Source organism: Phaethon aethereus (genome assembly GCF_964289735.1).
Source record: "Phaethon aethereus genome assembly, chromosome: 5".
NCBI lineage: Eukaryota > Metazoa > Chordata > Aves > Phaethontiformes > Phaethontidae > Phaethon > Phaethon aethereus.
The window spans coordinates 50255863-50283278 of record NC_138579.1 but is presented as its reverse complement, the minus strand read 5'-3'; positions in this window follow the sequence as shown (position 1 = coordinate 50283278).

The window sequence follows — 27416 nt, the reverse complement described above, 5'->3', positions numbered from 1 at the left end:
GGTGACAGACACATGGGATGCCTTGTGGTGATGCCCATGATTTCAGAGGGAGAGTCTTGTAGCTTCGGCCATTTTTACCAGCTTGAAATAATTATTATTACTAGCAACATATAATTCACTACTGCATGAGTTGCATATATGTAGTCAGCCTTGCTTCCCTAACAGGGCCACTCCTCTATGATGGATATAGCAACAGCATGGTGTAATATAATGAGGACTTCTATTTTCGGAGAGGCAGAGTGAATATTACATAGCAGAGGGTGTTGGTGTTGCAAGTGAGTAGAAAGGGGAACTGGGTTTATCCTTGGACCCAGTCCAGCCGGGCTCAGCTGTGATCAAAATGCACAACCACTAATGGCAGTTGTGTGATAATATGCAAAACAAATTACTTCAGTTCCTAGGGAGCAGTCCCACAAACCAGCAAAAACATTAATTGTGGTAGACAGAGCAGGGAGAAGCCAAAGGATAAACTGCCTGTTGGGACTGGATTCACTCCCTGCAAGACACAGGATGAGACTTTTCAAACATACACAAATCAGACACTTGAATATTTGGAGGCCTCTCTGGAAGACCATACCAAAGCAGCACTGAGACCTTCCTACCCATGGACAAATACCAGCTGAAATCTGTTCTTCTGGGTTGCTCATTTAGCATTCATTCATAAGCACTGAATTCACTCTGACCTAGAGTAGACAACAAGCATGCTACCATGAAGTAAAGCCATTAGATAACTATGGTTCAGATTAAAAACTAAGGCTAGGAAAAAAAAGAAAATCAGAGAAACTGCATATACCTCTGAAAGGCAAATGAAGAGGAAAGAGAAGCTCAGTATGTATGTATTTGGGATGAGCTGTGAATAAGGTAGTAGTGAGAAGAGGGTAACAGGTGAGAGAAAGTTAATTCATATTCTTCTTATATAGCACTAGAGTGTGACTATCCACATTAAAAGTGTTGTACTAAATACACTAAAAATGGTATCTAATTGTCTAGACAGGATTTTAGTTTCCTAGAGAAGGCGTGCTGTTGGTGGGTTGGCCTTTGGCTTCAGGTTCTTGTCTGGAGATCTGATGGAGATCAGATCTCAGCTCTGCACAACTGCATCCTTCCTGCTCCAGCTAGCAAGTTGCTCTGAGGAGAGCCTACAGAGGGCTGGTGCACCACAGCCCTGGCTCCCAGGGCTCGATCAGCATATGGCAGGCAGAAACAGACTCCCTCTGCCCAGGCTGACCAGAAGGGTTAGTGGGATACCAGACACAGGCTAATAATCTCAGCTGATAGACAAGGTACCCTAGCTCAGATGCAGCACTGGGCTAATACAGCCACACAACTCTCCTTGACTCAAGCTGCCCCACATCCCTCTAGCCCAGAGCACAGGCAGAGCGACCTCAGCGCAAGTGCTATCCAAATAGCTGCACCTTAAGACTAACCATATAAGGAGAAAATAACAAAGTTTCAGCTCTCTAAGTCCAATTTTGACCAAGCCTAGCTCTTTCTGTACCTCAAGCATCCACCTGCATGTCCTAATCCCAGTTTTTTTCCCAGCATGTTACTCTAAATCCAGATACAGCAGCACTACAGATGGGGCTCTGAGCAACCTGTAGCTGAAGATGTCCCTACTCACTGCAGGAGGTTGGACTAGACAACCTTAAAGGTCCCTTCCAACCCAAAGATTCTATGATTCTATGAGTAAGCAAATAGGGAGGAGCAGAGACTGATCTTTCTCCACTTAAAAAGATGTGATTAGCTGGGTTTGATGATAGGAATCACCACTCCTCCCCTCTCCTCTCCTTTCCGCTTTGGGGAGCACCTGAAGAAAATCACAGACATAATTTTCAAAATACATCATACTGTGTATTATAAAGCAGATCTGAGTATTATTTCAATACAAACAATTCTGTTTTTTTAATATGGTGAGTCTTTGCTGACCATCTGCTGGCAGAATTGAATTCCAGGTTTGTATTTTTCTAAGGCAGGAAAAAATGTCACTCCACAACTGCAGATTGGAAGTGGTATTGTCAGTGCATTCCTAAACAGAGTTTCATTAGCCTATTTATAGTATTTCATTTTAAAAAGTCCACTTACCATCTGTGAGCACTTTCCTCACAGCCTCTTTGAGGAAGCATCTACTTGGCTTGCTTTGGTTTTCTCAAATCATCTTTTTTTAGTGCCAGTTACACCCTTCTATACAGCCTTGTTGTGCCCTTGTTATATACTACCGCATGGCAGCGTTTACTGTTAACGAAATGTCCTGTGAAGGGAGAACTGGGAACGTTAGCTTTTTAGCCCCCAGCTCTGCATATCACATAAATGTTTCTAAGATCTACCTGTGTTTTTTTCTCCAAAAGAGCCACAAGCAATTGCACACGACCTGTTTTCACAAGTGTCCTACTCCTTTTATACCCACAGTGCAAGAGAACTGCACCACAGAAGAAACAAGGCGAAGTCTGCAACAAGCAAAGGCCTGCCACTCTGACATAGCTGCATTATATTTCTAAGACAAGTAAGTATGAGTCAAATTCATTTTGTGCATAAAATCCAGCAATTTTATTAGCTGCCAGGCTCAAATTTGCAGAGTTCCTTGTGTACTGCTAGCTGGTCTATAGTGCTAGTCAGAAATGAGCAGAGTCAAAAACCAATTCTTTAACCCCATCTCCTGGCCTCATCTGGGCAGTCACATTCAGAACCCAGCCAAAGAAAACTAAGCTGCTGAAACTTAGTGACTTGAAAGAAGATGTGATTTTTTTAGGACAGCAAAGCCTTTACAAGTCTAAGGCCTGCTTGCACTGGGAATCTGTTGTGGTGCAGGCAAAGATACCATGCTGGTTATCCTACACTTTCAAGGTATAGTCAGCTACTTCACCTTTGCTTTGGGGTAAGTGTATCTATGTGAGGAATTAGTGCAGAGTAGCTAGTGCACAGACAATTAGCCAAATAGCTTGCTTCACAGTAGACAAGCCCATACATTTCCAGACAGACTGCTTGCATGTTTGTGAGTAGCTGTGAAGGACTTCTAAAGAAAGACTTTCAGATCAACAGGTAATCCAGCAAAGCATCAGAATTTACACTAATGTATCATGTATTCTATGAAAGTCTGGACTTGAGCAAAAAGACCAGCATATTCCAGTGACACTGCTTTCTTCCTGCCAGCCACATGCGCAATAGTCTCACTGAAGGAAGAGTAAACCTGAAATGAAATTTTCCTCTATTGTAGCTGAGGAGAAGTGATTGCCAGAACATGGGCAAATAGTCTGAGCAGTCTATACTGGCACACAAATAAACTATGCATAGTTGACCAGGAGAGCTGCAATTAAATGTGTACCACCTTCCTCACATTCCTTTGTAATAACCTTTATTTGTTCTTGCAATGAGTAAAGTTTTTAAAAGTAACAGACGGGCAGAATATCTACCTTTCAGCTATTAAAGTATTTGGATAGCACTGTGAAAATCCTACAATGCCCTTTTTTTCTCACTTCCTTTTCAATAAAAGCCTGACATTTGTATCACGAATTAGTTCTAGCAACTATCAAGTCTGATTCTAGTTCAGGTGACCAACTATTGCCAATAGTCTGAAGCAAAAATATGATATAGAGGCTTGCAGAACAGATATAGCCAGACTGCTAAATCCTACTTCAGTTTTTGTCAGGGGGTCACTATATGATCTGTTCAAAAAATTGAATGAAAAATTTTCAGGTCTAAGGCATGCTAGAATGTACGGGCAAATTTGTGGGACACTGCATGTGAACACTGATGTCCACATGAATGTTGGTATTTGTACTCCCAGTCACTAAGAATACACACTCGCACAAGAGAGTCTGCTTATTGAGCCTGCCAGGGACCATCAAGGAGTGCAGTGCACATAGGGCCTTCAGTTACACGCTCCATCCACACAGGCATTTAAAGAAGCCATAGGGAACTCTCACTTTGTATGTGGATGAGTGAATAGGAAAAAAAAGAAACTAAACATAACAAAAGTGTTATGGGCAAATAATAACTAGATGGTAAAATATAACTTTTCATTTTTCATGTTTGCCCAGGAAAACTCATAATGCATAATCCCACTGACCTGGAAGGATGCATTTTAAATAAAACTTACAAACTCTGTAAATAAAACTTACAAACTCTGAAATCTTCATATAGAATGTACACCTGTGCATCTGAAACCCACTGAAATGTATTTGAGTGGTGCTTTATTTCAAAAGGAATTAAGAGTGTAATTCTTGAACAGAGGGATGCTCATCTGAGAAGACATTGAAAGATATAGATATGGCTTAGCCAACTCCTATACCACCTTCTCCAGAGAATCTGGACAAAGGATATGTTGAGGAGTAAATACAAGAAAAGGATGTCTAGTACACTCACTAACCATTACAAATGATCCCAAAGGCTGAAAATTAAACCACCTGCTAGAATATTCTAATACTGGGATGGGACTATGAAGATGACTTCCACAGAGCCCAGATACTTCTTTTACATTGAACTCAGAACATGGTGAAACAGTAGAGAGAATCTGCCAATAAATCTTTAAGAAATGTATTATAAGGCCAGTAATACCCAGACAGAAAAACCAAATGATAGCTATGCCATCTGCACTTTAATGTAAATTTTGCAGTATATCAAATGGGGCAATTTAAAACGATGTCATGTTTGTCATTTATGTCCTAGAAACACCTGACAACTTTGTCGCAAATCACTACTTGGACATAATAGTGACTGTATGTTTGCATGTACTTCTTTTAGTATGTGTCTGTATGTAAAAAAATGTCTTCCATGGCTCAGTAGATGTGTTGAGCATCTTCTTTAAACAAGGAAGACACTTGACAAGAATTCTTTATGGCCATTTCAAGAAAACACACTATTCCCTTCTTTTACACTTTAACCTGTAAAAAATGCCCTGTTGGGGTGTTATCTTGCTTACCTAATTGCTTATTCAACTGACAGATTAACTTTTTTTCTGTCTCCTGCTATTCTGTCCTGCTAGGTAGAATATGAAGTTACGTCAAGAGCATAAGTCATGAGAAAGAATCTACCTCTTGAAACATGACACACTATGCCAGAAATTGTTAAAGAAACTATCAGCTTTGGATAGGTTTTGACTTTCCTTTTCCTGAGTACGTTTTTTTAACAGTCTGCAAAACAAATAGTGATGGAAGGTTTGTGAAATTCATTAAGCTGGTCATTTGCCAATAAGGATCTTTCCGTTCTGTCTTTTGACGTATATTTGGCATTAGTGTATTTCCTGTCACTGGAAATGTCCTAACTATGGCTAAAAGCCTAGTTTTACAAATCAGCCACCATTAATAAACACACAGTGCTTAGAAACAGCAATTCTGAGAAATGCAGTCTGCCTCTAAAAATAAATAGTCGTTGTCAGGTTTTCAGATTTTTTAAGCTTCAGGGGGAAAAAAAATGAGAGAAAGCAAAAGGAGAACCTAAGCATTCCCAAACAATTCAAAAAATCTGAAGACAACCTGGTATTTTCTTTTCGCAGGAAGAGGGAAGCCACTGCAGGTCCAGGAAAAGAAGTAACTTCAGTCCCTCATTTGGCCTCCCTCTGCTCTAGTCAGGCAGCAAGGGGTCAACCAATATCACCTGGGATGAAAAGCATGGGAAACAGGTAGTTTTGCATTACCTGACTGGCCATGGCAACAGGACAACTGCCCCATCCACAGCTGCAAATTCCTGTGTGACAGGGAGCAAACCTCACACCTTAGCTCTCCATTTATAAAGATGAGAATACATTACTTCTCCTAAGCTATCTCTGATTTCTCTGTTTAGACAGGAAGATAAATTAGGTGACATTAATCTTTCTGTACATGTCATTTTAGCCCCAAAGAGGCACATCTTACGCATTCAAAAACAACACCTTGATGTGGCCATTCTTGATATGCCACGGATGAGAAGGGAGGTTGCCAAAACTACCATCTTTCTTAATGGGAGGAGTACAACTATAAGGGAAACTGGATGGAAGTTAAGATGCTCCTTCTCTTTCCTTTCTCTCCCCATTGGAAATAATGAAGAAACAGTATATGATAACTACTGTGATTTCCTTATGGTGTCTAAAATTATGGAAATACTTCACTTAGAGGATCATGTATGGTCACTGTGTAACCCAGGGTAATTACCAGGCATTAACACACAGGTACAAGATAATGCAGTTTTTCAGGCTTCAGGCCGTGTCTGACCTCCAGGCACCAACTGCTGTATTTGCAGTTCCCATTCAATGTGCCTGCCCAATCCATGCGCTGTTCTGGCAGGTTCCTCTCATCAGCTCTGAACAGCTTCTGAGTGACAACTTTCAGTGTTCTCTCTGCAGATGTAGAGCTGGCTGCTTTAAGGTGAGAGCTCTAGCTCTTTCTTCCCATCACCTCCACCACTCATTGGGCAATGGCTGTCAGAAGCAGCCTAGTAATCTGAGACACTTTTGTCAGCTGACTGCTTAAATCCTCCTGTATTTGCATGAGGAGGAGGCATATGATGGCTGCTACACCGATTCAGGTATCACAATGATTTTGTATCTTCAATGCAGAGCCTGAATAGAAAATATTATGAACTGTTACCACTTGTAGAATTAAGCTGTCACTTAACACTTCTTCAAGTTAATTATATCAATCCTACACTGTCGTTACATCAATTTGTCAATCAGTCTAAGCAATGCAGCCATCTGCAGGTTAAATAGCATGACATACAGCAGAAAATCACTTGTACTTATCAAAGCAAATGGCAAATCTAGATTGAGATCTAGATGCAGACACAGGGGAAAACTTCACTAATGAAATATTATTGTTCTTCATGTTTTTATTGTTAAGGGCTACATATGGTGGCTCTGCAGGATATTTTGGGGGCAGCCCAAAGGTCAAAATGGACAGGAATAAAGATACTGGCATTTGAGCATTTGTATGACTACGTCTTTACTAATCCCTCAAGATAGGGAAATGCATTATTTCCTCCTGATTTGGACAATACATCAGGACCATTGTTATTTTGAATGAGAAACATTTCTCTGTAGGTTAGTGAATAAATAAAACCTACAAATTGAATTGGTTTCAGACCCCACCTTACTCCTGTTGTCACCAGGGTCCCTATGTCAAAGGGCCATAACAACTGATAGAGTATTCTTTTAGCTAGAAAAACGCAGTGCACAAAGAAGTTCAAGTAATAAACATTGCCATGCTCTCGCTGCAGCAGTTTGCTGGATCTCTGTAAGAATGCAAGTTTGTCCGAAGCAGACAACTGTCTGTCTTGCCTACTGTAAACGTATGTAACAGTTAATGTACGGCTCAGCTCTGATTCCCAGTCCAGGCTTTTGGACACTGCCAGCACAACGATGAACAGCAGGATCCCAAGTGGATTGATCTCCCAATATGCAGAGGCTTCCAAAGCATGCTCAACTACAAAACTGAGGTACCTAAACTCAACAGACTACCTTACTTGTGGAAAGGCGAAATAACATAAATATTCAAGAGCACTTGGTAACACAGTACCACTGAATACGGTGGGAAGCTGGCAAGAATCCAAGTGGCCAGAATGAGATTCTTTCAGTCTGAATTTAGCTATGTATATTCTTGCTTTATGTTTCACAAAATCCTTAACTGTTACTGATAGTAATGTCTCATCACTAATTATTATTGAGGGGAAAAAAAAAAGTGTCTTGGCAAAAATAGCCTGGTATGATAAATACCAACCAGCATATTGGGATTTTATTCTTTGCACTATGATTTTGCGTCTACTGACAGGTTACCTAAAAAAATGGGGCTTACATAACCACACCATCCTTGTAGGTTTTATCTGTTTCCCACTGCCCAGTAAGTCTTTCCACCTGTTCACTGATTTCAAGCCAGACACAATCCGGGGATCAACATCTGAAAGACATTCAACCTTCCATTACTGAGTGAGGGTTGAAGAACCCCTAGACCTCCGTGAACAAGGCAGAGAGCCTGCAGCAGGAGTTACATTTTTTTTTGGCTTGCAAGGGTGCCACCATGTGACACAAATCCGTTCCCAGAAAAGAGGAGACAGGAATGTCCTCCTCAAGGTACTCCAGAAACTCACTTGAAGAGATGGTGACTGCTATGAGACCCTTCTACACTTAACTTCAAGCCCAGTGCTGTGCCTCAGATGGTCCTCCAGGTTCCCCACAAAAATGGCTGTAGGGAACCCCCTTCAGCAGACCACCAGAGAACATACACCTGCAAACGGGACAGGAAAGGAAGCAGTAAGAAAGGCAACACCTAATCCTCGAAGCAGTGGAAGATTTCCTGCTGACATGGTTTGGTATTACAGTGAGACAGGTTTTGTAACACTTTTGGCCTGCATAGCTGTAAGGTTCCTCCAGGACTTTTTATATCAATAGGAATTAGTATCTCCTGGCAGTTTCCAGCATGGGACACTGCCATCTGCCTGTTCTAAAATGTCAGGTGAGGGATTCTGATCTGTTTTTCACTTCCTGTCCTAGATTGCTGTGACATAAATAGTAGACAGCTGTTAATTAATTCCCATATGCATGGGGGGGGGGGGGTGCCATGTGTTTATATACATGTCTGCTTTTAAGGACAAATCTTTTCTCAGTTACTAGAGTATTAGTATTAGTAACTAAGAAATAGCAAGAGTATTTCTTACACAGATAAGGATGGGATGCTTAATTAATGAGATAGCTTTCTGCCTCAAAAGAAGTATGCTACAACCATACATACTTGGTATGCTGCTTCTGCCATTTTATGGGGCCAAGAGCCCTCTGTATGTTTGACATGAATTTGCAAGAGAAGCCTCTACATTCTGTATGACTGGAGCCTATGGTTTACCTCCAGCCATGCTTTGCCCTAGTCTGTGTTCTTTGTGATGAGTAGGCCAAGTATTATTCACTAGCAGCTTATGGACGCAAATGTCTCAACAGGTGATGGCAGCATCTCAGCTTGTGGCCACAGAAGCGGCCATGCTGCTGGCATGCACATGAGTATCCAGAAGATGACAAGAGCCTGGCAGGAACCTGCCCAGTGGCGAGCACTTACCTGAGAAATATCAGTAACCAACTGAGGGAAAACTTCTATCAGCAATTCAGTCCGAATCATGACCAAGCTTCTAGAGCAAATTTCCTGATGATGCTCACCTGCTGTGCTCTGGTTCACATTGCGGAGCTCTGTTAGGGCAGATGCACTGAACTACTTTTGCATTAAGCCATACCAGGAAATGCACTCTAGGAGCACACCTAAGGCTCTCCATATACTAATCAGGATGAACTATTCCTGTTTGCCTGGACTACTATTCATGTATACATAGGCTGAAGCCAATCTCATGAAAAATCAGTAACATGGACGTATAGTATCACAGGTGTATCCAAGAACTGAGATATGAAGATACTACATGGAGACAGCTGCACACCATGTATTTGTAGTATACAGAATCTCAGAACAGTTAAGGTTAGAAGGGACATCTGGAGAGCCTCTAGTCCACTCTGATATACCCAGTTACATGTTACATATGTGTTGGCATTTTTTTAGATTGCCATGGTCCTAGACATTTGGTGATTAGTAAAAATCACAAATGCTGAACATAATTTTCATACTCCAGAAGAAATAACATTGATCTTTTTTTCCTTGCACTGAGAAACCTGTTGAGAAACAGGCTTTTGGGCTCTGTATGGGCCTGACCTGGGACATAAAGGGTACCCATGTCTGCCTCTGTGCTAGCCCAGGACATGCATACTAGCGCTCTCCTTTGCTCAAGCTAGTTAGCCTGGCTAAAAGGCAGTCATTAGCCTGGATATAATGCTGGGCTAACACAGTTACACCACCATCAGGATCTAAACTGGTCCCTGATCATGTCGCTCCTCCAGGTTGGAAAGATGTACCAGAGGTGTCAGTGCATCAGACGCACTTGCCCAAAGGAGTAGGAACAGACAGGTTTCCACACAGCACCTGCCAGATACCCTTTGTGAATGATGTGCAGTGTGTCAGAAGCTTAGCCGTGCACGTGACTTGTTTACTGGTGATCTGTCACTGTCCCTGCAAGAGAGCAAATCTCCAAGATCCAAACTTAATTCACCTGCTGGGGTTAGCACAGTAAATGACAGGAGGAAAGTACCAGTGAATGGCTGGAAAGGGAAACACCAGGGGTTCCTGCCTCAGGGGAGATGAAGTCCACCATCTGGAAACCACATGGTATGGCTTGAGGAGGCCACAAGTAAATCAGAGGTGCAGTCACTCTCAGATTTGAAGCACAACTTTGGCAATGGGGCTAAGTGAGACTAATTTGATTCACACAGAAATGTGAACCAGCAGGTGATATAACTCCCCTTAGACCTGTTTATCTGTCTTCCCTGGGACAGATGTACAGGGATAAATGAATGCATTTCCACTTTTGGCAAGTATCAGCTTGAATGCAGGTCTTACTGCTACCATCTCTAGTTCTAGTACCTAACTGACCATCTTCTCACTCACACAGATTTTACACTTGGATACATCACTGATTATTCTGGATATGCCAAAGGGATGACTGATTAAATTGATTAAATTTAAACTTGCCCCAAAATATCTACTTCAGAGGTGCTGTCCATTATCTTTTTATCGGGGATGCAGTTCATAATGAGCAGACCCTATGCCTATATATGGTTACCAGTATTAAACACCAATGCTACAAACATGCCATTGTGAAAATCAACACCACAAAATACACTTACAGGTTTTGAGATTGACAGAGAAAAGGCTCAAAACTTCCTGGCAATTCTGGAAGTAACACCAGTGAACCAACTGAAGACAGAAACATTTTATTCCAAATTAAACAAAATAGTAATGAAGCATAGAGACTGGCAAAACTTCTTCTCAACTGGCTGCCTTCACAGAGACACTAGGTGAATCGTCAGTGTCTAGTGAGCAGGAAAGAGAATTATCATTAAAAAAAGACGAAACAGAAGCCATGAAGAACTAGAAATAAAAGAATGACAACAGAGATGGCTGAAAGTGTAGGAATTAGACCAGTACCTAATAGTAAAAGAGAAAGCCAAAAGTTACTGTGGAAATATATGACAGAGTTGTAATTGAAATGCACCAATATGACAGAAACAGGAGCAAAGTCTACTAAATAAAACTGTTGAAGAAAGGAGACAGTATCTGAAATGGAGCAATGAAGCATACACACATATATACATATACATAATGTATATTATAGTTGTAGGCAACTCCCTTCTGAGGGGAACAGAGAGGCCAGTATGCCAGACAGACCTTCCACCTTAAGGAAGTCTGCTGCCTCCCTGGGGCCCAGGTTAAGGACATCACTAGGAAAATTCCTAGCCTGGTATAGCGCTCAGACTATCACCCATTACTGCTGTTCTATGTGGGTGGCAATGAAGCTGCAACTCATAGTCCAAGGGCAATCAAAAGAGACTTCAAGGCCTTGGGATGGTTGGTAAGGGAATCTGGAGCACAGGTTATTTTTTCCCCTCTCTTTCCAGTTGCGGGCAGCAACATTGGACAAAACATGTGCACCCATTTTATTAATACATGTCTCCGTGGCTGGTGTCACCACCACAATTCTGGTTTTTTTGATAATGGGATGGCCTACACGGTACCAGGCCTGCTGATGTCAGGTGGAATTCATATCCATGGTGTCAGATGAGCACTTTCTCATACGGGGGACAGGGTCTTTGCTCATGAGCTAGGTGGGATCACTGACAGAGATTTAAACTAGACTTGAAGGAGAAGGGGAATAATATCAGGCTTGCCCGTGTCAAGCTGTGGGATGACACGACAAGGTTACAGGGACGGGGTGCTAGCGAGGGCCCTCAGCCTGTTGTTCTCAGACATGCTGGCTACACTGGAGCACACTTAAAATAACGGAGATGAGCCAGGGGCTCCTGAGGTAATAGGAGTCAACGGGGAAAAAACAGTGAAATACCTCAAAGGACTTAAGGGGGTGTTTCTCTAAGAGGGTGACATGTCCAACAGCCCAGCTGAAGTGCCTCTACACCAATGCACACAACACTGGCAACAAACAGGAGGAGCTGGAAGCCACCATGCTGTTAAAAAGCTACGACCTAGTTGCCATTACTGAAACTTGGTGGGATGAATCCCATGACTGGAATGAAGCTACCGATGGCTACAGGCTGTTCAGAAGGGACAGGTGAAGAAAAAGGGGCAGAAAGGTTGCCCTCTACATCAGGAAATACATAGAGTGTGAAGAGCTGTCTTTGAAGAATAGCTACAAGCAGGTCGAAAGCTTATGAATAAGAATGGTAAGAATCAGAGACCAAAGCAACAAAAGCCTATTGATGAAGCCTTCTTACTCCAGCTACAGGATGCATCATAATTGCAGGCTCTCATCCTGCTGGGGGACTTCAACCACCCTGACAACTCCTGGAAAAGTAGCACAGCAAGCTGTAGGCAATCCAGGAGACTCCTGGAGTGCATGGAGGATAAATTCCTGTGCCAGGTAATATACAGCACTACCAAAGGAGACACCATACTGGACTTGTCGGTCAACAACACAACTGAGATAATCGGTGACGTCAAGATTGGAGGCAGCTTGGGCTGCAGTGATCATGCACCAGAAGAGTTTGCAGTCCTGAGGGATATGGGGCAGGTGAAGAGTAAAGTCAGGCCCCTGAATTTTAGGAAAGCAAACTTCCAGCTCTTGAGGGAGTTAGTCAATAGGACGCCCTGGGAAACTGCCCTAAGGGATGAGGGAGCAGAACAGAGCTGGCAGATCTTTAAGGATGCTTTCCATAGAGCGCAAGAGCTCTTGATCCCCAAGTGTAAGAAATCAGGGAAGGCAGGCAAGAGACGGGCATGCCAGTGGAGTGGAGACCTGATAGGCAGACTAAAGGGCAAGAAGGAAATGCACAGGCAGTGGAAGTAGGGTCCGGAATCGCAGAATCCTGGGATGAGTACAGGGACGCTGCCCGGTTGTGTACAGAAGGAGTCAGGTAGGCCAAGGCGCGTCTGGAGCTGAACTTGGCAAGGGATGCAATGAACAAGAAGGGCTTCTATAGGTATGTCAGCCAGAAAAAGAAGGTCAAAGAAAGCGTATCCCCCTGATGAGCACGACTGGCAGACTGGTAACAACGGATGAGGAGAAGGCTAAGGTATTCAACAACTTCTTTGCCTCAGTCTTCACTGGCAATCTCTCTTTCCACACCTCTCAAGTGGAGGGACTGCAAGACAGGGACTGGAGGAGCAAAGTCCCTCCCACTGTAAGAGAAGATCAGGTTCATGACCACCTGAGGAACATCAACATACACAAGTCTATGGGACCTGATGAGATGCATCCCACAGTCCTGAGGGAACTGGCTGATGTAGTTGCCAAGCCACTCTCCATGATACTTGAAAAGTCATGGCAAGTCCCTGGTGACTGGAAAAAGGGAAACGTTAAACCCATTTTTAAAATGGGTCAAAAGGTGGACCCTGGGAGCTACTGAGTTGTCAGCCTCACCTCTGTGCCTGAGAAGGTAACGGAAAAGATCTTCCTAGAAGCTATGCTAAGGCACATGGAGAGCAGTGAGGAGATTCACGACAGCAGCATGACTTCACAAAGGGCAAAGCCTGCCTGACCAATCTAGTTGCCTTCTATGATGGAGTGACCACATTAGTGGACAAGGGAAGAGCTATGGATGTTGTCTATTTGGACTTCTGTAAGACCTTTGACACAGTCCCCCACAATATGCTTCTCTCTAAAGTGGAGTGATATGGATTTGATGGGTGGATTGTTGGGTGGATGAAGAAGGGTAGTGGTCAACAGCTCAATGTCCAGATGGAGACTGGTGATGAGTGGTGTCCCTCAGGGGTCCATATTGGGACCAGTACTGTTTTATATCTTCATCAGTAACATAGAGGGGGGATTGAGTGCACCCTCATCAAGTTGGCAGATGACACCAAGCTGAGTGGTGCAGTTGACACACCTGAGGATCGGATGCCATCCAGAGGGACCCGGACAAGCTCGAGGAATGGGCCCATGTGAACCTCATGAGGTTCAACAAGGCCAAATGCAAGGTCCTGCACCAGAGTCATGGCAACCCTCAGTATCAATACAGGCTGGGGGATGAAGGGATTGAGAGCAGCCCTGCCAAGAAATACTTGGGGGTACTGGTGGATGAAAAGCTGGACATGAGCCGGCAATGTCTGCTCACAGCCCAGAAGGCCAACTGTATCCTGGGCTGCCTCAAAAGAAGCATGGCCAGCAGGTCAAGAGGGATAATTCTGCCCCTCTACTCTGCTCTGGTGAGACCTCACCTGGAGTACTGCGTCCAGCTGTGGAGCCCTCAGCACAGGAGAGACATGGACCTGTTGGAGCGTGTCCAGAGGAGGGCCACAGAAATGATCAGAGTGATGGAGGACAGGCTGAGAGAGCTGGTGGTGTTCAGCCTATAGAAGCTAGGGAGACATTATTGTGGTCTTTCAGTTACTTAAAGGGGGCTTATAAGAAACACGGGGACAGAGTTTTTAGTGGGGCCTGTTGCAAATGGACAACGGGTAATGGTTCTAAACTAAAAGAGGGTGGATTCAGACTAGATATAAGGAAGAAATTTTTCACAATGAGGGTGGTGAAGCACTGGAAGAGGTTGCCCAGAGAGGTGGTAGATGGCCCATCCCCAGAAACATTCAAGGTCAGGTTGGACAGGGCTTTGAGCAACCTGATCTAGTTGAAGCTGTCCCTGCTCATTGCAGAGGGGTTGGACTAGGTGACCTTTAAAGCTTCCTTCCAACCTAATCTATTCTATGATTCTGTGATTCTATATAAACTTAAATGCCTACAGGAATAGCCCAGAGTTTAACTCATGTGTTGAGAAATAGTAACAGAGGCTACAGAGCAGAAAGCAGCCTGGAAAAAATACTGATTTTTTTACTTGATGTTTATATTTCAAAGTCATCAAGAAATAGATCAGTTGCAGTCACACTAATAATGATATGTTTCAAGTTTGTCAGCAAAACTTAAAAAAAAAACCATAAAAAAGACAAATATTGTTATAATCAAACCAAAATGTTTCCTTAATACACCGTGAAGTGTTTTCTTTTGTATTGAAGCCCCTACCATTTCATTTAGTCTTCCTTTTTTATTGACCTTTTTTTTCAGTTGAAAAATAGGTTTGAAATGAAAATGTTTGGTCTGAAACTAAGCACTTATTTTTTAAAAAAGTAAAAGTTAAATGTTTATAATTTTTAAATTCCCCTTCCACCTTCTTTTTTTTAAAACACTTCAATGCATTTGATTTCTCAGACATGTCAGTGAACCTGAAATACTGCATTTTTGTCAATTTCACCTGTTCTCCTAAAGATGCCTGTAATTAGCAGTAGTGTTCCTTAATTCTTTTATGCCTTTCTTCTTCTTTGTTCTTCCGTATTAGGATCCCCAATCTGGAAATCCTTACACAGGATCAAATAAGTTCTAGATAAAAGTTAGAAAATATTATGATCTTTGAACCTAGTCTGCTGTCTTTCCCAAGCACATGTATTGTAGCTAATTGTCTTAAAGCTTTAAATACACTGACAGGCTTTGAAATTAACATAGAGGTAGGATTAAATATATAAAAGCACACTTATTTGTATTGCTTGTATGCCTCTGGAAATAGCATTTTAAACTAACAAGCTGGAGGCTGAAAGTGTGACATATTGTACTGACTTGGTGTGAGAAGAGTTTTCATTAGCAGATGGACAATAACAGAGATGATGGATTTGACAGATCCAGACAGTGTTTTCAAGAACTCATACAATTAATTGTTCTAAATAGCAGGTATTGCAACACGTTGGGCTGGGGAAGGGAATTAAATCACACAGAAAATGAAAAGTTGTTAAATGAGAAGGTACTGAAGATGAAAGACCACTTGTTAGTACTGCACTTTCTCTCCACACCCCCCTCAAACACACAGCTTGCTCCTGTATGAAGACAACTCTTCACAGAGATAGCCTGGCACTGCAGCCTAGGGTTAGAGCAGGCTCCGCATCCCCCCACATACACAGCCCTGAAGCTCCCACTGTCACATAAACCAAGGAACCCACATGCCAACCACACTGCAATGCAGGTGAAACAGGACAGAGTTTTAATGACAGCCTTTGTTAACTGAAAACCTGTGACACTGCTCACAAGTTTACAGTTAGTAGCAGTCTTGGTTGGGATAGCCTGCAGATCAAGGGGAAACAGGAAGACGAATTAAAACTAAATGGAGTAATTTGCTAGTATAGAAATACAGTACTGCTTTGTATGCTGAGTTCTTATTGCACTTGTACATACACATCTGCATGTATGTTCATGGAAGAGGGGGTACATGTGTGTTTATTAATCTCACAGAAAACTACAGTAAGGCAAGACTTTTGAAAACTTTAGCCATTTTTTAAGGAAGCACTACCTCACTATCTAATCCAATACTATAACCTGCTTTTTCCAAAAAGTTCAGAATAAATAAACCCCTGTAGACTTTATAAGAAGTATTTTAGTCCTTGTGCATCTATATAAGGATCTGGATATGCAGAAAATTGAGTTAATGTCTAGGTGACAACTTCTTTTTGAAAGTATAGCTCAAGACCAAACTGAAAGTTGGGGCCATGAGAACTATCATATCATCAGATTAGTTTTAAGGAACATGGGTTATCTTCTGTGAAGCCTAATTCTATTTTATTGAAATGGATGAGAGATTTGCAATTGACACCAGTGAAACAAGGTCAGAGCCACAGCTAATATATCTAATTAGTAGGCTACATCCACTCCATCTGTCCGACAAAATGTCTGAGAAAGAGCAGAGGGTAAAACATCTCCATCCTGAGTCAGTGCCGTTCAAATCCTGCATAAAAATAACAGTGAGAGTTCTTGGAGGATTTCACCCTCGAAGTATCTAACCATTTGTGCCAGCACATTTTATCAAGTTTCCATTTAGAGGAATTTTGTGGGTAAATTACAGAGTAAAAACTCAGCTGACAAGAAATCTGTGGGTGTGCTTGTTGTACATATTGTGGCAGATCCTGAAAACCCACTCTCCTATGTAGGTGCCTGAATCCTACCATGAAATGCAAAGCTAGGTTTTCTGACTCACCTAGGTGTGTTCTCTTGTCTCTGGGCTAGGTGTGCAATACATGTTGGCAATCTCCCTCTCAGGCTTTTTCTTGACAATACAGTAAATGGCTTTAGGACTTAGGATTTACATTCAAATCTGTTCAAAAAATGTTGACAGGTTAACTTGCATCCACAGGGCTTGATGCCAGGTAAGGTATTTATTATTTGTGCCTCCTGTGTTAACTTTATGTTGAATTGACTAATAATCATCTTTCCACACCTAGTACAAAACCCGTCTATGTTCCATACTATATGCTGTGGCTCATTTTAGAGAAATCAAATCATACGCTCCCTGATCTAGACCAAACTTGTATTGTTTGGTGATCAGGTAGTACAGACAAATCGTATTCATTACCATGGAACTGTAGCTTCAGAGACAGTGACACTTGGGATGAAGACAGAGAGTATCTATAGAAGAAGAATGTAGGAACAATGAAGTTTGGAGAGGAGAAATTAACCACAGCTTGGTTGTTTAGTTGGGGTTTTTTTCTATTAAGTGAGATAATGAAAAAGTCAAATATCAAGACAGGTACCTCTGTTGTTTGCATGCAGTATATCTGCTACTCTGAACAAAATGGGAGCTCTGCATCCATGCCATTTCATATTATATAAACACCATTTATATTAAGTGTCATAAAATTGCGAAGCACTTACAACTATTTCACTGATCAAATCACGACACTAAGCAATTACCCAGACTTTTGAATTTTCAAACATAATCATGTTTCAGTGTACTATTCCACTTCACTAGATTTATTTTGTAGCAGGGTGCATACACATATGCACACACAGACTTGCCTGTTGACTGTGTACCATATATTCGTAAGGGTAACATCTGTTTTTTTCATAAACCTGCCCTGGGACTGTTCTCTAGCACCAAGACCAATGGAAATGGAAGCACCTGCACCAGTATTATTAAAATCTTCAAAATATGGTGATCACATCCAAACTACCCACTGGGAATGGTCACTGGCCCATACTGATAACCATGCCTATGAACTGGAAGAGGGCTGCCTGGCCAAAGCTGTGGCAGCACTGTTCTGAGGCTGGCCTGCACACAGAGGGTTGAGCTCTCAGCTCAGACACCTTGCTCTGCCTCTCTTTAATTTATTACTATAGATGCAGTGATAGTGTCTCCTAGTGGCTATATTATTGAAGGAACAGACCCAAACCCAAACTTCACAGCTGAAACTCCCCTTCTTCAAAGGTATGCAAAATGCAAACGTGTCTCTAGATTTTTAGAGTATCTAAAACAGCATCACTCAAGTAGGTAAAATAAAATAAATCATTTAAACACTCTGAGTTACAAATTGGCATGCTGATTTAGTATCTAAAATCTATCCCTAGGTTATAGAAATGTTGTGTTTTTTTAAAAAACGGTGGCAAGGTATTGTATTCTTTCCCTTTTGATATAGGGGAAGGGGGGACAGATGAGAGCCGTTAACAAAACCATGTGAAGCAAGGAGTTCAGGACTTTGCTCAAAGGTCTGAAGGCAAGCATGGTCATCAATTGGATCAGAGTCAATCTCATTTCAACTTTAGGTCCTCTCACACCCCATAAAAGCAAAGGAAATGCTTAAATGCTCTGCTACAGTAAGTCTCCATAGGTTCAACCTACTATATACTGAGCCCTATGCCAGATGACACAATCCGTGAATACAAACAAATTTCTCTGGATCTTTGAACCACACTAAGGACTCACGAAAGGCAATGCAAGCATAGATCAGAAGGCCACTTCTCCCAGAAGCACTCTGTATGCAGTCATGGTCAGCAGAGGACATTTAAACAGAGAACATCACAGAAACAACCAACCAACCCTGAACAGTATCAATACTTGCTTCTAGCCCTTCCTCCTTGAACTAGCTGTTTTCAGCACCAGCTAAACGCCAAAAATCCGTCTTGGTAATGAGATCTGTATCAGCGGATTTTATGAAATGAAGAATTAAAAATCAAGATACAGACCGCATATTCAACAGTAAGCCAAAGCCCCACTACTTAGAACTACAGCAAGGTAGACCCAAAGAACACATGGGTCTGATTTTGACATGTTGGGGGACATTTGCTTTCTCATTTTCAACCGACTGAAGTTTCCCATTGTCCACCATCCTCTTGGAACAGAAAGTTTTGGGCAGCAAACTTCCATACATGGATAAACTTAACCAAATAAGTCATTGAAAAAAAAAAAATTACTGGAAAGGTGCAGACAAGGAAATCTTTCCTAGCAAATCGTGCCTCTAAGTGAGCACTACTTCTTAACAATGGAATACAGATTTGCCTATATTTGTGTATATACTGGGGGCCTTTTGTTGTTTGCCAAGTATCCTGTCACACCCCTGACATCCCCACTTTGGAGATTTTATGTAAGCTCCCCTGTTAGAGGAGAAATAACACACTGCAAAAATGACTGTGGTTGGAGTAGTTCTGCCACAACAAAATAAAGCCTTTATATATAACGTATCTATCTGAACATCCGAAGAGCCTCCAGACATAAATATGGAGTGCATACAGTTTGTCCCCACCTCCAGCAGGTCTTTCTCCATGTACCTGTGTGTGCCTGAGATACACTGCTCTGCTTGCAGCAACAGCACTTTCTGCTACCTTTTTGCCACTGTGCTGGTGCTGGTAGAAAGCCTTTCTTGAACAAGGTCTGGTGAGTATCCTCTTTCCCTGGTGATCCTTATGATGCCTGAGTTTGCTGACCCTTAGGCCAGAATGTAAAACTTATCTCCATCCTCAGCCTTTTACCTGAGAGGAGAGAAAGATGACCAATCAGTTTTGGAAGAGGTTCTCACTAGTGAAAAGGGATTGACAAGTGAAATGCTTCCCATTCAACTTGTTTTCCACAATTCCATCAGCTATCAACAAGCACTAGTTGAATCATACCAAATAAACAGTTTCAGTTTGTCTTAATCTAGGTAAGTTTCCTAAAAAGTTTGAAAGCAAAGCCTAAACTTTTTATTTCTTTTCTCACCCTGACAATTTAGCTCTGTCCAGTAAGAAAAGCAAAAGCATGAATCTATTGAAGCCTTTCTGTTTCTGGCACTCTGATCTTTTTTAGCCCACCTGTTCTGTTTGTAAATACATTTAAAACCTCCTTTCATCCAAAGTTGACAAATCCCTCTAACACAGCCACCTCTCGTCATGTCTCCTCTTATTAAACCCCTGCACAAGAGATCCCACATTCCCCCACCAGTCTGAAATAAGCACAGACCTCTACAGCTGCCTTATGTGGGAATGAAAACAGCAGGTTATGGAGCACCCAGAGGGCAGCAAAAGCTGGGGTAGTCCAGGGATACAGAAGGGACAGAGAAGAGAGCTGCAACCCTATGGATGTAGGCTGGTTCCTCCATCTCTGAGCTTCTTCCTCATGGTTCCAATTATTTGTTGACACTATCTAGTTAAGTGCTTTCATGGTCAGAGGAAATGCTACAGGGCAGATTAAACTGCTGGGCTGCTACCAAAACAGGAATGTACAAATTTGGAGCAGAAATTCCCCGCAAAAGCTAGGCAGCAGCAAACACTAAGTTAGTTACCTCTGTCACAGTCCCATGAAGAACCAGAAAAGCCCCACAGATCTGCCCTCTGTCAGACCTGGGGGACTGTCCTTTTTCTAAAGCAACCAAACCTAATACTTTCTAACTTTCCACTCCTCCTGAGCCAACTGCTTGGGGGCGACTCTGCGGAGAGCGTTTCTTCCTTTGTCCAGGTAACGGGACAATTGCTTCCGCACCCTCCCAGACATGTGTTGGGTTATTTAAATCAGCTCAACAAGTCTTGCAGCCTGGGAGACACAAAAGCAATATAAACAGCTTCCTTTTGCACTCTGTCCTCAGAGAGTCCTATCCAGAGCAGATCATGCTGATACAACCTGACAACATCCAGGGATAAAGGGGATGCTCACACCAGATGCAGTCTAATACTAGCTAGTATTATAAGAGGGCAACCAGAGATCAAAAAAACATTTTATTTTCTTTCCTACTACCAGCTACTTTGGAAACCAAACAAGCCCCCAGCCCCATCAGAGCTATGAAGCAGCTGACCCTCGCAATCCTGTTCCCAGTAGGGAGAAAGGTTTCCTTCCAAGGGGCGCTACCAGGGCTGAACTGTGTTTGCTTTTTTTGAAGCCTCTTGTATAACCCTTCACCCTTCCCAGCATTTCTCTTGCTAGCACTGTAATGCATTGGCTCTAAACTGCAAAACTCCTCAAGAAGTTGGATTTGTTCATCGCCTTTTTAAGGGGCAGGTGGGGGGACAGCTCCTTGATTCTTTTTAAACTACTGATTATTGTTATTATATTTAGGAGGCTGCTCCCCCCTCCACCTCTGAGTTAACCATTCACTTGGACTTTTCTTTCAGGCAGGTGGTTTAAGCTTCATCTGCCCTCCAGGTGTTAAGTAAAGAAGTGATGGGAGCAAACCCAAAACCTTTCCAGTGGCTTATATTTTAAATTCTTTTTGCCCTCTCTCTCACTCTCCTAAATGGGGCTTGCCTGCTTCTTTTTTCCTCTTGCTCCCTAATTACTCCGTTAGGGAATGGCGAGAGGCAAGGATTAACAATGAAGCAGATAACATGAAACTGCTACCAAAAGCACAAAGCCGGACCCGCCTCATCCTCCCGTTCCTCCCTCCCAAGAGACGGTCCCCCTCACCCTTCTGTCGATGCCATGGTCCCGAAAGCCCCCGTCTTCTCAAGAGTCCAAGGGATTATTTTGGACAGTAGGGCGCGAAGGGGCTTGGCTCTTTGCGATAACCCTCGCTCGCGCCTGGGAAGGAGCACGCGATTCCTTGTAATCCTGGGGGCTCCGCGGGGCGAGGATCCGGGAGCTCCGCTCCTCGCCTCTCCCCCAACCCGCCGCCGCCGCCCCAGCGAGGGCTCTCCGTGCCCCGAGGACCGGCGCTGCTGCCCCTCGGCCGCCCAGCAGTGGCCGGCGGGGCGAGGAGGCGCTGGCACCTGGGCTGCGATCCCTGGCGCCCTCCCCTCGCCGTGGGACGCGTGTGCGTGTGTGTGCGTGTGCGAGAGGTGGGGGTGACTTCACATCGGCGCAGTGTTGGCTGAGGCTGGATTGGAAGGTTTTAGCCCTCGAGCCATGGATTTGCAGTCTATCCCTCTCTATTTTAGGCACGGGCTGACATCACGAGCCGTTGTTACTCTTATAAATCCCCCCCAACCGCTCCTTGACAGAAGCGGGGGGGTGGGTTGCCGGGCGGGGCGGGCGACGAGCCCCTCGCAAGGGGAGGGCCGGGCGCTGCCGACCGCGACCTGCCCCGCTCGCCGCGGACCGCCAACCGCCTCCGCGGGGCTGGCCCGGCCCTCCGCACCGAGAGGGCCCGCCGGGATTCCGCGGAGCCGGCCGGGGGCGACGGGAAGAAGCGAATCTCACACACACTCCCCCCCTCCCGCGGGTGTCCAGCTGCCACCTCATGCCCCTCATGTACCCTGGCGAGCGGACCGGCACTGCGGAACGAAAAAGAGTCCCGAGGCCTGCCCGGCCGAGGGACACGCCGCCACCTCCCCACCTGGCGGGCCGCGCCCCCGCAGCCGAGGCACCTGCCCCGCCACGCCGCGGCCGCTGCCTCCCGAGGCTGCACGGCCCGGCACGGCGCTAGGCGGCTGCCTCTCGCCGGGCCCGCCCGATTCACCCCTTCGCAAGAGCCTTCCTATCCCGCCGGGGCGACCCGGGACTGGCTGTCGGCCGCGGCAGGACCGAAATGTCGTGACGGGAGGCGGGAGGGGCCACCCACGCTCAGGGACGAGCAAGGCGCGGCGCTGCGCGGCCGCACCGAGTGCGCGGGGCCCCGCCACAGCACGGCGGCGGCGCGGGGCGGTGCTGCCCCCTGCCGGGGAGGCCGGAGCGGCGCCGCGGCAGAGGCCTCACTTGCCGGCGCTGCGGGACCCCAAGACGGCCGACGAGGCCCAGCAGCAGCGTCCCCGCAGGCTCAGCCTGATCACGGAGCAGAGCCCAGGCGCGCCGGGCCTGGCCCAGCCCTGCGCCGCCGCGGCCCCAGCAAGAGGCCGCCGTCCCGCGGTTGGCCGCAGCGCGTCCCCGCGCCCTCTGCCCGCTCACACCGCCCTCGACCGCGCCGCGTCCCGCGCCACGTCCCTACCTGCACCGCCCGCCGCCACCGCGCCCCTCAGCACCGCCCCGCCCCGCCGGGGCGCGCCGCACGTGGCTTGGGCCTGGCGGGCCCGGGGGCCGGGGCAGGCTGAGGTGCGGGCGGGGCCTCCTGCCGGCTGGGCCGCAGGGCGGTGCTCACGGCAGCTGCTGGGGCGCGGCCGAATCCCGCCGCGGCGGCCCCGGCCGTGCTGGCCGCCGGGGGCACGGCCTGGGCCGCGGCCGCCCTGGCGTGCGCTTCTCCGGAGCAGGGAGGGTTGGACGGGTACTCGGCAGCAGCTGGGCTCACAGGGGAGTACAGTGCGACCCCTCCTCCTTACTTCAGCACTCTTGGGAACCGCAGCACGGTTTATGCCGGAATTTATCAGAACCTGCAACCAGCCACAAGCTGGCCTGGCAGCCCACTGCGTGGCCTGCAAGCTGCAGCCAGACCATGTTTGCAGCATAGGGCAGGAAGTTCTTCTCCAATTTGGTAACCACACTCTTGTGCAGGGGCACGGGCACTCATGCCATGTCAATAAAGTATCATGCACCTTTGGTTCAGTTTCCGCCAACTGAGGCTCTGCCTGGCAACATCAGTGCTGTCCTTCCATCCAAGTCTGACCAACCTGATGTCCCGTTTCACAGGGAACAAACATTTCTGCCATAGCCTGTTCCGTCTGCACCAAGAAGGTGTCACAGAAAGCCAGCAGCCATGGAGGAAGCTCCCTGCCATGGTAAGGAGCTGCGAGGCTGCAGGGTGTGCACAGCCAAGCAAAGGCTGCCCAATCCTGTCCACAACTCTGCTCCCCCAGGACAGCTTTCCTGCAACTGAGCCTGTTCCAGTACCTGTCCTTAAAAATGGCAGGATGCAGCTTAGTATGCATTCCCTAGTCCTATTCAAATATACATTTTTTCTTGTAATCCTACCATGGACTTAGGTTTTTGAGGGAAACAAGTTACCAGCGCAATTCCATTCCAGTTACTGAAGGTATGTCTGAGGAGAGCATGTACTTCAGTTTGTCCATTTCCTTAGAGTGCTATTTTTCAGCAAAGGACTCTGGCTTTTGGAAGTAATTTAATGCATTCCCAGCCCCAAAAACATACAAAGGGAGAAGTATAAATCCATTGGAGTGAGTAAGAATGCAGAGACTGTTTTGTGATTTTTTTTCATAGCAATATCTTTATGGCCTTTCCAGAATGCACAGCTCTTTTCTTCGGAGGGTAGATGTGTTTCTGTCCATGTTGTGTTATTTCATACCCTTTCTCCAACAGATGGCATAGATACTCACCTGTTTAGAAAGGCATGTTTGAAATAGTTTTGCATCTTAAAAATAGATCCTAGCTATCAAAGGGATTAGTGATTCCAGTGCACAGGCTGTTTTTTTCAAACATTCATCCCCTATTTTTCCTCATTACTGTCGTTAGATGTTAACCCCTGTTCTGGTCAGGCTGTAAGTATGGAACTACTGTGGGTTAGCCTGCCAGACAGGATGGACAAGTTGATCTGTAATTCCTACAAACACTAGGCATGGTACAGGTGCTTGGATATGTTGATATGACTGCCTACGTGTACATGTGAATACATATGTCATATAACAATAGAAATAAAACATTATATTTGCCTTTAAAGATTATCCAGAATTGAATTTAGGATTCAAACATCACTGAGGTCCAGATGTAGAAAAAAATGCTACAGCTAATTCCTCTTTCTGTAAAGGACTATGCTAAAATCTGAATCCTGGAGTTGAGAGAAGCCTAGCCATTTTCTTGCTTCTGTTTTCTTTGAAGAGCATCATGACTGTAAAAAGGAGAGTTGAATTCTGCTGTGCACGCACAGCTGTAGCAACCTCCTCCTGTATTTTCATTCCATTAATTCCTTCAAGTTTCTCTTCAAGAATATACTTTTGCGTGATATATAGCCAGTGAACAGCTATATTGTTGCTGCCCAAGCCCAGAAACTTTCAGCTATTTGTTGACAGATGTGTGAGTGGTTTGAAGGCAAATGGGGATGGGATTCAACACCGAGGAGGATTTAGAGGATCAGTAAATGCCAAGCGTGGCTGATCTTTAGTAAAAGGAGAAGAATGAAGGCTAAAGCTGGAAATAACAAAGGCTTTTACTCAGCTGTGTGGACTGCCTAGTTCCCTACTAGACAAATCCTAGAGGGAGAAAAAAGTATTTAGGGCCTCTTCTCTCTCAATTGTAGCAGTGGAGAACAATAATGCAATAGAGAGCAATGCATTCACAGAGTCCTAACTGAGAAAAGAATCAGCTCACAGACCTTTATGGTTTCTGTTTTAGAAGAGAATTTCTCTTACCATTAGCATCTAGAGGCTCTCATTGAATGTAATCATGGAAGAGCTCTGACTGGGCAAGCCAGGCTCCAGTAAAAAATTCTATTCCTTTCTCATTTCATTCTTCATCAATAGCGTTAGGAAGCGTGGTGGTGCATTCTCTCTCCTCGCCCTGCTCCTGGACTGTTCTATGACCTTAGGAATTCCTCTTAAGCTGTGGCCCTTGTGCAATGAGTTTGGCAGTTAAGAATCACTTGACCGTACCAAGCACTCTTGCATAGCTAAGGTGGGGAATGGCACTGACCATACCAGTAATTCGGTTGCCTGGCCAAGGTGGGGAATGAGAGCGGGAATAACTAATCATCCCCTGATAGCCCTGGAACATATCTTATCTAATCTTGACTTGGGTGGATCGGTACCAGCATTACTGGAAATTTGAGAATTCCAGTAATTACTGACCTGGATTGTGGCCAGGATGGAAATTAACAGATGCCTACAGTCATCAGTCATCTCACAACCCTATAAAGAGTGGTCCTAAGTGAAGCCCTTTGAGCTCTCCTGGACCACACTGAGCTGCAACCAGCATCTCCCTCTGAGTGGGACGCCCACGATCTCTCAAGTTTGAGAAGTTTGGAGGATCGTCACCAAAGATGAACGGGACCTGGGCTGAAACCCCCACTTCTTGACGGGCGTCAACCCTTGCTCATTGAGAAATGCAAAGGCATTCAACGTGAATATTTCACTGAACTCAAGGGGAATTTTTAACAGGTACACCTTTATATATCTCTATATCTATATTTCTCTGTCTGTATGCAATTTGATTTTTTTAAAAAACTTTGTTAAGTATTCAACTAAGTTGTTGTGTTAATCATAACAAATTGTTGATTATCAATGAATGAAGTTCTGCTAGAAAATTATATAATCTAATCTTTTGGTTTATCTTAATAGTGTTAAATAATTTTAAATTTCTGCTTTCCACATTGTCCTGGTTTCAGCCAGGATAGAGCTGGTTTTCTTCACAGAAGCTAGTGTGAGACTGTGTTTTGGATTTGGGATGAGGAACTGTTGATAATGTGCTGATGTTTTGGGTTGCTGCTGAGCCGTCAAGGACAGTCCAGCTTCTTGTGCTGGGCTGCCAGCGAGCAGGCTGGGGGTGCACGGGGAGCTGGGAGGGGACACAGCCGGGACAGCTGACCCAGACTGGCCAAAGAGATATTCCCTACCATCCGACGTCATGCCCAGTACATAAACTGGAGTTGGCCGGGGGGCGGAAATCGCTGCTCGGGGACGGGCTGTCAATCACGGGGTGGTGAGCAATTGCTGTATTGGGCCTCACTTGTTCTTGTACATTCCTTTGTTGGTATTATCATTATTGTTCCCTTCTTTCTTTCTGTCCTATTAAACCGTGTTTATCTCAACCCACGAGGTTTTTCCTAATTCTCTCCCCCATCCCACTGTGGGAGGGAGAGTGAGCGAGCGGCTGCGTGGTGCTTAGTTGCCGGCTGGGGCTAAACCACGACACACATTAAATTGCTGCTAAAGTTATGCAAAACACAAAATCATATATTAAATCATCACACTGAAATCCCTGCCCCTAATCCCTTTAGATATAAACCATTGATTAAGTCTGGGACTAAGACTGGATTCAGCCACACCTAGTCTCCTCTCTGAGAAGGATTTTAGAAAGCGAGGGGGTCCACTCTGAACCTGGTGACTTAATGGGAGGGTCTCCCTCATCTTCTTTCCCTAATCCATATATAAATCACACCAACCCAATTCTGACCCAATTTCCCTGACCCTGTATAAACCATTTCCTCTGATCCATGTGTAAATCATTCTAGCCCAATTCTAATTTGATTTTCCTTTTTATGCTTTTTCCATGTTGAATAGGTGATAGAGTGAACCTTGCCATCTAATTCTGTTAAGCAGCACTTTTTACAAATTCATATTATTATTTTTTTCTAGTATCTTTGGCGGTGATTCTTTATGCAGCCTAAATC